This window comes from Thalia democratica, chromosome 4, assembly GCF_965202585.1.
Source record: "Thalia democratica chromosome 4, ktThaDemo2.hap1.1, whole genome shotgun sequence".
Lineage (NCBI taxonomy): Eukaryota > Metazoa > Chordata > Thaliacea > Salpida > Salpidae > Thalia > Thalia democratica.
In genome coordinates, this window is record NC_139168.1 from 58,282,971 (window position 1) to 58,295,990 (window position 13,020).

Genomic DNA, 13,020 nt, shown 5'->3' on the forward strand with positions numbered 1-13,020 from the left:
GAGAAACGAAAGTAAAAAATGCTTCTGTCATTAGTAATTAAAAATACAGTTCTAAATTAATTCTGTCATGTAGAAAAGTGTTTCTAGTATAAATTAATGGTTTAAAATTACTAAATTAGCATAATATTATTAATGTTACGCACTAGTGATAGAGTAACTTAAATACATTTAATCTATTACTACATATAAATTTACCTTATATATACAAATTGTCATTTATCTTTAAAAGGGTCAGTATATAGTTTCTTGAGGTATAATGATATAACTTAGTTTACATTTCAACTCTGTTTATATAGTCTATAAACGAACACTGTTTAATAAATTTAATAATTATATCCCAAGACTGTTTCAATTATTCTAAGTAATGTTACATTTAATTGATGAAAATTAAAGTATCCTTAATCGGAAAAGAGAACAAAAGTTTTTCCCTAAAAGTATAAATCAAAACTGTATTTAATATTTTGGTAATTAATAGATGAAAAAACATAAATGCGATCATAGTTGCTATAATTTTTTGGACTTTTTTCCCATGTGTTTTTATGTGCTAAGTTTAAGGTTGTTTTGAGCTTTTAAGCTACTATGAATGAGAATAAAAGTAAAACTACAATCAACTTGCTTAATTAGTTCTAATATTTTCAAGTAAGACTTCTTTTTAAAATTTCGATACAGCACAACTTCAAACAACAGAGTGGTTACTCAAATTAATTTCAAGATCACTTTTTATACCAATCTGGTTTTGGAAGCTCTAACAAGTAGCGGGTGTTTGTAATAAAAATAATGTCTTGGTCCGGGTGTAAAAGAAAAACTCGTTTGCGGATCGGCGTAAGTTTGTAAACTTCTATTTAAATAGAAAAAAAAATATGTTAGAAAACCAAATTAAAATAGATTAATAAAGCAATTAGGACTATACTTTACTCATACAAATTATAAATTATTTTAATAACTTAAAATTGAAAAAAAAAAACTAGATCATGTTGTTTTGCATAAGTTGAGCAATTGAAGCTTGACGCGCCGGATCCGATTTAAGGATAACATTTTGTGATTTTCTTATTTTGATACAGGCACGTAGGCATCAGTTTATACAAAAAAACGTTTAACAATTAAACACTTCTTAAGTAATAGTTGTTTTTAAAGTAAACATTGATATAATGAATCAGAAATAAGTGTTAATGCACAACTGTTATCTTACAATTAATACAATTGGTATCGATTTAATTTAACTAAGTAATAAGTTAATCAGTATAAAAAAATCCTTATTCGACTGTTATTAAAATCAAATGTTATTGTTTCAAAAAAGATAAATAATCGTCTGGTTGTTATAAAATTCAATAAAAACATCAATATTTACACGTTAGAATTATAAAAAAGCATTTCCTAAAAATTTGTGTTTATAGTTACTGTAATAGCTTTTTGAGTTATTTCTATTAAAACAAAAACTTAAGACCACCCTTAAAGGCTAGTCTAAGTTATTAATGTTGTACTATTTATGAGTTCCTTACTTCTGGTCTCTAAAAAATAGTTTTATAGAACATTTTAAATGAACTTGAAACGTTTTTAAATCTATAGTATACAAACAAATTTATTTAATTTACGTAAAAAAGTATTCACATGTTTTTGCAACTTTTTATATACTAAAAAAATGGTTCAAAGTTATAACATTGTACAATAGAAGTACGAGCTAAATTTCACTAAGTTAGTTTAACTATAACTTTCGTTTAGTTTTCTTTTCTTTCATTAAGTACTAAAGATTTGAATACTTAAATGATAAAAAACTATATGTAATAGCTCGTAATAAACTTTATACGTATGTGGTGTACGACTCGATAACTGGAAGGTTCCTTTGTACACCAGGTCCTTAGACAAAACTTTTTGAGTTTTTTTAATATCGTTCAATAAACAACATAACAGTGATTAAAATACTTTAACTAGTGTTGGTTTTATTGGTAAAGCTGCTTATCAAGTTTTTTTTTTTGTAGTTTAAATAGATAACTTTTTTTTTTTTTTGTAAAACAAACCTACTTTGTTGATAGTAAAACTTATGTTGAAAATAAAAGCGAGAGGTCTGTGAATTAAATAGTAGATTTAAATTTGTATGAATAAATTTGGTTTGAAGTCAATTACTTCTAAAAACTAAAAACAACTGTACATTTTTAGGTAGATGAAATATCTAAAAAAAATTATTTACAAAAATTTTAAAATATGTACAAGAAAATGATCGACACAAAAACACATGAAATAAACTTACTATTGTTGCTAAAATATGGTGGTAGAATTTTTTAAGTAAGTTTTAAATGATGACATTGAATCTTTTAAAACTAGTTACGACTTTAATTTTGTTTCTACTGATTAATTTAGACAAGTCTTGTAATGAACTTGAGTTTTTTTATTACTATATATATATTGTTTATTGAACGGTAAAAAAAGCGTTTAAAAAGTTTGGTCTAAGGACCTTGTGTACAAAGGAACCTTTCGGTTATCGAGTCGTACACCACATGCTTATAAAGTTTCTTACGAGCTATTACACATAGTTTTTTTATCATTTAAGTGTTTAAATCTTTAGTAATAAAACAATCAATTAAACGAAAATAAAACTTAACAAAAATTAACTGAATTTTGTGTTTAAAAATGTACTATGAATCTTGTTTAGTAACATATGAACTAAAAAATATATATACAACTTTAAATTAACTTTTAAAAGTAGATAAACAACACTAATTACAAACGTGTGAATACTTGAATTGTAGGTTACAACTTCTTTAAAGAAGGTAAAATGTATAAAGCTGAAATTAAAAAAAAAAAGTTTTAAGTATTTTTGTTGAAAAGGTAACTTTTATTTTATTTAATAATTTTTCTTGAACAGTAAAAACTACTTTACATTTGAACAGTAAAATAAGCTATTGCAATTTCTTTTTTAAGAATTTTAAGAAGTCATTTTTACAATTACTGAACCTAACTTTTATAAAATATGAAAATAAATAGTGTAAATTTATGCTTTTTATAAGAAAAAAAGATAAAAAACTATAACAATTTTAACAATAAGGATATTAAGAACAATAAATTTCCTTCAATTTTTAAATCTTTATTTTTCTTTCTTTTTTTGAATACTTTTCCAAGTCTAAAACTGTAATAATAGAAAGCAAGAAAAATTTGCAAACATAAAAAAGATTTTTTTTTCTTTAATTTCATCAAAAAAATAAATAAAATAATAACTTAAGTTTGCTTGAAACAGTTATATTAGCTTACTATTTAAATACTTTATTTTCTGTAAAGTATAGACATCTATAACTACTTTTTTACGTTTGCATACTAAAAAAGAAAATAAGTGTAAGCACAACAATAAATAAGTTTTTAAGTATTCTGAACTTAATTCAAAATAGTAATCTTAAAGAATAATCTTAAAATATAATCAGTTAGAAAATGCTAAAACCCAGACTAGACCAATGTTAATGTAACCAAATAAGTCAATTTTCGAACAAAAAAAACAAAAAATAAAAAAACAAATGAAATTTTGATTTAAAATGACAAACACTATTAACTTCTTAAATAAAGTAAACAGACGAGTAGGAATGATCACTAATAACCTTGAGAATCACTATTTAAAAGATAATTTTTAAGTTCATCCTGGAACTTTTCAAAATGACTTATATTTTTTAAGTATAATGGTAGCTTAATCTATAACTTACTTCCTTGGTAGGATAGCGATTTATGACCTATTTTGCTGTTTAATCTAGGTAGGAAGAAATTTGTTTCTGAAGAGCTCGTATGATGACTATGGACATTTTTTACACTTTTATAATAATTTTTAAAGTTATGTGGTAACAATTTATTGTTAAACTTAAACATAAACAGACCTATTTCATATAGGTACAGACTTTCAACATCTAATATTTTTTTTTGAGTTTTTAATTCTCTTACACTATCATCATACTTCATATAATGCATGCATCTATTATTGTTATAGAAATAAGTTTTGTCGGCTAAAATAAAACTAGAAGAAGTGTACTGGAGACTTTAGAAGAAGGCGTAATAAACTTTTTGCATAAAGCATGTTTGTAAAAACTATTTGGTTTAAACAAAATGATATAAAAAATTTCATTTATCTATGACTAGCTAGACTCATACAACACAATAAATGTAACAGTTTTATGTGTTTCTAGTTTTTTTTGAGGTATAGAAAATATATATTGAATTTTTTACGACTGTTTTAATTTGTATATTTTTACTATCTACTTTCTATAAAAAATTAAATCATGGTGTCCAAAAGTAAGCAGTATTGCTTTTGTAGAAGCAATTTATACTAATTCAGGGCGACTATTTTGTTTAATTTACCATATGGTCATTTATGCAAATTAGTTATGGAAACGCTGATACAAACTAATTAGTGTTAATCCTATGAACTTATAAAAAACCTATATTGTATACTTTAACAAGTACAACAAACTGAAAACTTTTAATCAAAGTACTGTGTATAATAAAGGTTTCACACCATGATTTACTATAGAATTTTTATTTATTTTAGTATGTACATGAGTATAAAAATAAAGCAAAAAATATTTTTATAGTTTGTAATAGTAGTTAGAAGTGAAACTAATGGAGATTTTATAGCCACAGGAATCGATTACCTCACATATTAGTCGCTTTCACGGATATAAGCAATTGCTAGTTTTATAAATAATGTAATACTTGGCTGACAAGTACGTTTAGTTATAAGTACTATTATTTGAAACGAAGTATCTAGTTAGCTTTTTTCAAGGTTCCAGTTAAATTAAAATGCTTACTACCATAAAAAAAATTAAGTCAGCTTTATACCCTTTTGAAATTATAACAGAATTTGTACTAAATTAAAAGTTTAAGTTTGATTTTCAAGGCTTTGATTAGTTGTAATTTAATAAAAACAGGTAAAATAACTAAAATATTGTTTAAAAAAAAAAGAGTACTACTAGACATAAATGAGAATAAAAGTTTATTTTAACATGGTAATGCTGAATTTATGACAGTTTAAAAAAGTACTTTAGCCTAATGAATTAATTAATGTTAGTAAAAAATATTTTACCACTTATAGTTTGACTTTTCAGATAGTTAAAATAATTAACAACCAAATACAAACAACAAATTATTAACACTTTTTTTCACTATGATTTGAAATTATAACACTTTAAAATATAAAACAGTAAGTGATTTTTTGAATATACTTTTAAGATATGTATGACATAGAAAAAAAATTACTATTGTTGTTCAAATTTTTTAATACTTTTAAATATGCTTGAAGTCTACTTTGTATGAAAAAATAATTTTGACTAAATTTATTTAATCCTCAAAAAGAAAATTTGCAACATTTTTGTGTAATTTGACTTATTTTTTGTTATAAAAAATTTGAAAACTAGTGGTTAAACTTCTAAAATTAATAAAAAGTTTTAATAAATTAGTTTGAGATGGTTCAAAAGTTTATTTACTATTTTAGTGCATAACAAAAAGTTTGGCTATTATTTTTGTTTTTTAAGTTTATTTGTTTTTACAAAAAAATTCTAAACTAGTAGTAAATAGTTTAAAATATAAAATAAATAAGTAATAATTTTAAACTTTAAACTAAAATTTGTTTACTAAAGCAATATTGATTGATCAGTAACTTTTCTTACCTGTTAAATCTTTAAAAAATCTCTGATAATGTACAATAAGTTCAAAGGAAAATATCAATGTTAAAAAAAAATATTTTTTAGCTATTTTGGCACAAAATGATTGATGTGAATAAAGTCTAAATGAGAAAGAAACTAAGTCTGCCTTATAACGAAGGAGTTCATTTAGCTGTTAGCTTTTAAACTTATTTTTTACAACAGTTTAAGTTTTCGTTTTTTTTTAAAGAAAAACTTAAATTTGATGAGCTTGTTTATTAAAGATTATTGAAACTTCTGTCATGAAAACAAGTTTAGTCTGTTTTTTAAACAACAAAGTTAAATAATTGCATTAAATCTTCGGAAATTTGAAATTTTGCTCAAACTTTCTAAATTTTAATGATATTTACCACATTTTCTTTTAGACAGGTAGCATGTATTTATAGTGTTATTTTTTAGTATGTATGTAAAACAGTGTTGAACTTTAATGATCTTCTGTATCTATTTTTACCTATATACCCTAGACTTATAATATTGTTTAACTGTATATAAGTATAAATTGTTTAACTCGTTTTTTTATTTGTTGTAAAATTCATTCTTAGATTGCGTGTAAAACACTAAAATAAAGGCTTAGGTTAGTAACACATGTTGACAACTAATTTAGGTTATTCAAATAAAAAAAATCTAAAAAGTTTTGAAACTATCAAATATAAAGTACTAAATTAGAAGAATATTAGAAAAGCACTTTTGTTAGTAGTTATACAACTATTGCAACCCTTAAGCCTTAGCTAAGACTTAAAAAAGTAATTTTTTTGTTCCTCAGGTTCTTTTTAAAACTTTTTTGATAGATAAAAATCGACCAAACAGAATGAAGTTAGCGTAAAAACAGTATAACAACTAAAAAAAACTGAAAAAAATAAAAAAACTACAACAATATTTTATGGACATTAAGTTTCTTGAACTATTTTCGTTGAAAACTTAGTACTTAATTAAAAAAACAATTTTTTTTTATTGACATGATGGTTTATAATATTTTAAATATTTTAGAGCATACACTTTAAAATAAGGTGTACAGATAAAATAAAATATTTTTTTTTCAGTTATTTATTAAATTTTCTAAATAGTTAAGAAAACTTTAGGTAAATGAAATATAAACAACAAAATATATCTAAATTTATATTTTAAATAAGTATAAATTGTGATTGGGTAAAATGTAAACATTTTTAAAAAACAAATACATTAATAACATTACTTATGCAGGAACCAGGAAACAAAAATCTACAGAAACTTTATAAATTTTTTATCTGCAATTTCAAGTTCAATTATCGAACAAATGTCAATTTTTTCAGCTTCAAGCCAAAGCTTTAATTTGGCAGGAAAAATTCATCAAACTTTAATAACTAAATTTTGCCATTTCTTGACCCTTAATTTCCAAACTTACAAATTCTTAACATTTAAATTTTCTAACTAACCGCAAAATTAAACTTTAGATCTCAAAACTTAAAAACATCAAGTATTTTAAAAAATTCGATGTTATTCAGAAGTCTTTTTTTTTGTTTTTAGTACTAAATTATCTCTTCTAATGTAAATAACAAACAAAGTTTACTTACTAAATAAAGCTAAATGTCCTAAAAAAATTAGCTTACTGTTAAAATTGTCTATCAGTATAAGGCTTTTGTTTTACATGTTTAAAAAAAGATTAGTTATTGTACTTTTTATTACAGTATTTTTTATCAATTTGTACTTAAAAAATTAAAACAAGATATATTAATACTTTGATTTTTTTTAATATGTATACATACTTTAGTAATTTATATTGTACCAAATTAGTTTACTTACAGTTTTATTTTCTAGGAATTGCTTTTTAGCGTAGTTTAAAAAAATGTTTAATAGTTCAAACTGTTTTGTATAGTTTGTAAAAAATTGTTAAATTGGGAACAAGCTTTTATAAAAAATATAATTTTTAAGTATATTCAGGTATTAACTGTCTGCATCTTTAGTTAATGTCATTAAATTTTTATACGAAAAATTCATAAAACTCACGTCTGTCTATAATGTTCCTGCTTAGTGAGTCTTAAGACTGGATCAATAATGATTAAAAACTATTTCAATTCAAAGGAAAAGCATTTAGCTACTTTTATTCAAATGATAAGTCTTCTAAAATCTAATTTTTAAGTCATTTATTTTGGTTTAATTTCTTTATACTTTTGACAAAAAGACAAAAAAGTTTTTAGAAAAAAAGAAACTTTCAAAACTCTCAGGAAAAAAGCCTTTTATTAAAAAAAAAAAGAAAGGCATGTTAAATATTTTTCAGTTTTATTGAAATAACTTTAGGATTAACGTTTTATAGTATAAAAAAAAGTGACATTGTTTCTATGCTGTGAATTTTTAAAAGTTTATTTGATATTTTGTACAGCCTAGAAAAAAGTACTTAATTAGTGAAACAAATTTTAGTACGTGTCTAGCATTACCAATTTCAAATTTGCTTTTAGCTTATAAAAACAGTAAAAAATATCTAAATTTTAATCTAATTAATTGATATACATACCCAACAATTCATTTGATTTAAAGCTAATGTTCAACAGTTTTTTTTAATAAAAACTATAAATAATTCAAATTAAATTAACGAGCAATAATGGGAGGAAGAAACGAGGATGGAGGAGTTAAGCAACACCGGGCAAACTTTTTCATGAGCAGCAATCGAAAAAAAAGCTGTCACTCCGTCAGGGACGGACCTTCCAACAGAGGTATCCCACAAATGAGCGATGAAGGAGGTGTTATATCCGGTATGGAGGGAAGGAGCAGAAAAGTGGTGTGTTGAATGATTTATATTAAAATATATCAAAGTATTATTTTTATAAATAATTACAGATGGAATTTGAATAAACTACTTTCTATCTTTTATGGTTAAAAGGTGAATACTTTAGTACATTTTTATTAGTAAAAACTGAAAAACTCAATTCGACTTTAGTGATTACTAAATATAAACAAATATGATTTAAACTAAAGGACTTTAAAAAAACAGATAAAACAAAGTAAACTTTTTTAAAGTGTAAAAGTCTGCAAAACTGATTGAAATAAAAGTTAACGTATTTGAAAGTAAGTTTGTTAGGCTTAAGATATAATAAACAAGCTTAAGGTCGTAAAGTTTTATTAAAGTTTTTTTTTTAATTCAACAAAGACTAAACACTAACACAAAATATAAGTTAGAAAAATCAATTTGTAGCATTATTTAATATTTGTAATTTTTTTGATATATATTAAGTTAGTGTTTTAATTTAACATTACAATTTTTTTTTATCGAGGTTTTCTGGCTTTTATTTTAAACTAGTTTTACGATGAAGTATAATTTGAGAAGTCATCTAAATGTGTAAAATTTGTGTCTAGATATTCTTAGAAAAACTAATTTATGAAAATTATTTTAGTCTTGAAGTTTTAAAATTAACAAAACATCGTTAAAACTTTTAATATTTTTTTTTCGTGTCACCAAAAATTATAAAATTTTAGCTTTATTTACGTAGTATTTATGTTTTTATAACCGGAGAAAATATTTCTCTTCAAGTTATAGTTAAATTAGTTGCATTGTTTTAATCAACGTATAGTATTTAAAAAAAAAACTTTAATTTAATCTATAACAACTGGTAAAACTTTGACTAAAAGATATATTTCTTATACAAACTGCAAATTTGTTTTCCAGTATTTATGGAGCAGTGTTTCCTAAAAACCTTTCTTTGTTTGAACTAAAGTTTGTTTAGTTACTTGTAAGTAAAAATTTTTTTCTGAAATGTAGGTATGTTTTATTTTACTATAAGTTTGTTTAAGTACTATTTATCTGAAAATTGTTCAGAAATTTTAGCATACTCTTAGATAAAAAAGTACTAGTGTAAAAGTAGACTTTGTTAACACAACTTTGAATTTTTTTACCTAACTTTCTATCTAAATACATGCTTTGCAAAGTTTTTTAAAACAAGGGATTACAGTTCTAGAGTTACACTGTAAATTTCATAACTAAAAATAAAATTTTGAATATTATGATACGTTTAAAGTTGTTTATTTTAGGTTACTAAATGTTTAAAACAAATACAATATTTAACATAAAAAGAACAAAAATATTTCAAACTTTTTAATAATAAGCTAGCTTAGTTTCTTTAAAGAAAAAATAAAAATAAATAACTGGTAACAAACTTAGCTTAAGTAATCTAAATATTTAATACTTATTCTTGCCTAAAAATTTAAGCAACAGGATAGCGTTTAATAAATGCAATAAATAAATCAATAGGTTGGCGAAAGTATAATTTGTTACTTTCCTAGGTTGTTATAATATTATAAACACACTATTATTTTTTCACTAAAGTATGTACATTTTTTTTAGTTGTATGTAATTATATAGTATAATTCATAATGTTAAAAATATGTAACTAGCCACAATTGTAGCGTATAAACATATTTTAAAAATGTTTTTTTAATTTTTGTAAGTGGTACTCAGTTAGCTAATTTTTAAAATCTAAGACTAAGTTTTATATAGTCTCCTTAACAATTAAACATCTAAATAATTGAACTACTATAAATGAAGTTCCAATGAATTTAAAACGTCTTTAGTATAAATATACAATGGTGTACGATTTTTGAGGGTAAAGCAATTTAAATTTCATCATTTTTAATTCAACCTACCCTAACTTTCGATATAAGTTTAGAATAGTTTTTAATATAAGCCTAAATATTTTTATCACTCAAGATATTTGTGTTTAATATCAAAAATGTTTTGAATTTTCTTCTCGACTGAAACTGTCTAGATACGTGAAGTCCAGACAAGTTAATAAGTACTGTACTACGTACGAGTTAACCCTTTCAGATTTCAAACATGTTTATCGGTACTGGACAAGACGTTAAAAGGTATCCGTGGTGTACGACTCGATAACCTAAAGGTTTTTTGTGCACCAGGTCCTAGGACCAAATATTTTGAGAGTTTTTTTGTTGTTCAATAAACTAATACTTATACATATAACTCTTTTAAATTAATTGTTTAATCAAATTTATTTAAGTCTCTTAAAAATGGTAAATCTGGACATTGTTTACATTAAATTTCAAAAGCTAAGTGTTTTCAAAAAATATCTATATATTCTAACAATCTTTTTTTTATAATAAAATAAGTTTAAAAATAAAATTTACAAAAGCAACTAACCACAAAAAAAAAACAGTAAAAGTAGTACAGTATAATCAAAGTTGTATCAAAGTTTTTATGCAACGACAAAGTCCTGTGTAAACTTTCTATTTAATTTAAGAGTTGACATAAAAATAATAGATAAATATTAATTTTACAAAAAGCTAAATGAACACTTCTGTTAACATTGTTCGACGTAGCAAGCCTTTTCAAGGTTTTTAAAAAACTAGACTAAATACTATCATATAAGTTATAAATACTTATTACCTGAAACTTATACTTATTTGAAAAATTGTACCTTTGGTTAAATTATTTCAAAAAGTTTTTTTGTGCCTTTTATTTAAACATTATAAGTCTAAAAAAGTAATGCAGCATAGCTACAACCTGTTTTTATTGTATCACTTGGACTATCTCTCTGTAGACTAAGACCCGTGCTTAGTTCTTATTGTATTTTGTCCGGTAGTCATAGAATTTAACAAAGTTATAACCGTCTATCGACAAACAGCTATAATGCTTAACTGCAAAACTACTGCTTGCTGGTATGATCACTGACGTCAGATTGTCTAATCGCCGTGCAACTTGAATTACATTGTCTACTAGCAAAACAGGTGACACGCTCGTTTGTAATACAATAAAAAATTACATCGGCTTGTTTATAAGGATTTTTTAGCTTGTCCTACGGCACATAAAAGTCCAGGCTGTGCTCTGATTACTTTCGCCAATGTTTTCTTTTAATGTATCACCAGCAAACGTGTTAGCTGTCTGGCTTGTGGGCAATATCTCAAAGTTGCACGGACTTACTAATCATACTAGCAAACATTAGTTTCCTAATAAAACATGATACTTTGTCTAGAATCTAGACTCTAGATCGACGGTTACAGCTCTCTTTTGTACTATTGGCCGACGAATTTCCATTGGTCGAAACCTGGGTGTTTATTTACCAAGATCTATTTGATGATCCAAGTGATGTGATCAAATTTTTTCAGTTAACATGTTTTGAGCTTGTATCGGTTACATGACAACTCAAATTTTGACAATTCAAGTTCTTAGAAAAATGTTTAAAAAAGGGCTACTACTCAAAAAGTAATGTATATTGAAAAAATAAAAAATGTGTATATAGGTATAATTAATACCTACAAACAATTTTTCGTTTAGAAAATACGAAATAAAATAGAATTTTACTAATTACTAAAAAGATATACACTTTAATACTATTTTTTAACCATATCGCCTGAAATGTTTTATACTTTTCTATCAAGAATGTAATGTTTATAGGTATTCGTTAGACCTACATACGCATTTTTTTAGTAAATATAACTTTTTGAGTTGTAATCCTTTAAAGTTTTTTTTAACGAATTTGAATTCTCGAAATTAGAACAGTCGTGCACCCGCTTGTATGAATGCAAATGAAAGTTTAGATTTTGGATAAAAAAAATTGCTAGTTTTTTTGTTTATTTGATAAGTATAACTAGTATAGTAGTTTATTTTGTTTAAAAACTTTCACAAGCATATTTTCATTAAAAAAATAATTTTTACAGCTTATCTACGTGCAGCAGCATCCTTCAGTTAGACCTTACATCTGTTACGTCATAATAACCGCGTGCCTCTTTTTTGCAACTTCGGGCTACCTATGGCATTTGGCAGGGTGCTGCGGAGTGTTCTACCTTTACGTTGCTGCCTCCAGTACTTCGTTTTTCTTCTTGTTGTTAGTTTCCAGTATAACAATCGTTCTTGTTAAAATGCGTCGCGTCGGAGCAAAAGAAATTCAACAGAAAGAAAAAATCAACTGCGATCAGGCTCAATTGGAATCAAACAGAAAGTTGGAAAAGTTCAAAGACTTGCTGATGATGCGCAGTTTCCGAGTTATCAAGTTTCGCGAATGCGAGGAAGCATTAGAAGTTGCTCAGGCAGTCAGTACTCTTTCAAACCAAAAGCTTGGTTGCGAAGACCAACTAACGAGTTTAAGAGGTCAAACTAATATAGACAAACAACCGAAATTGTTTGTTCAAAATAAAAAACAACAGTTAAATCTCACTAGCTATTCCAACAATAAAATCCGATTGTTAAATCAAAATTTAAATGCAACTTCTGAAAAATCAAACCGATATTTTTACGGTGTATGCATTAATCATAAAGCAGCACAAAACAATTCAAAATGTTATTGTAATGAAAATCGAAAGAACTACAGTGTACCTGTACATCCACCTGAAAGTAGTAAAAAAACAAACTATGATGATCAATGCAATGGCA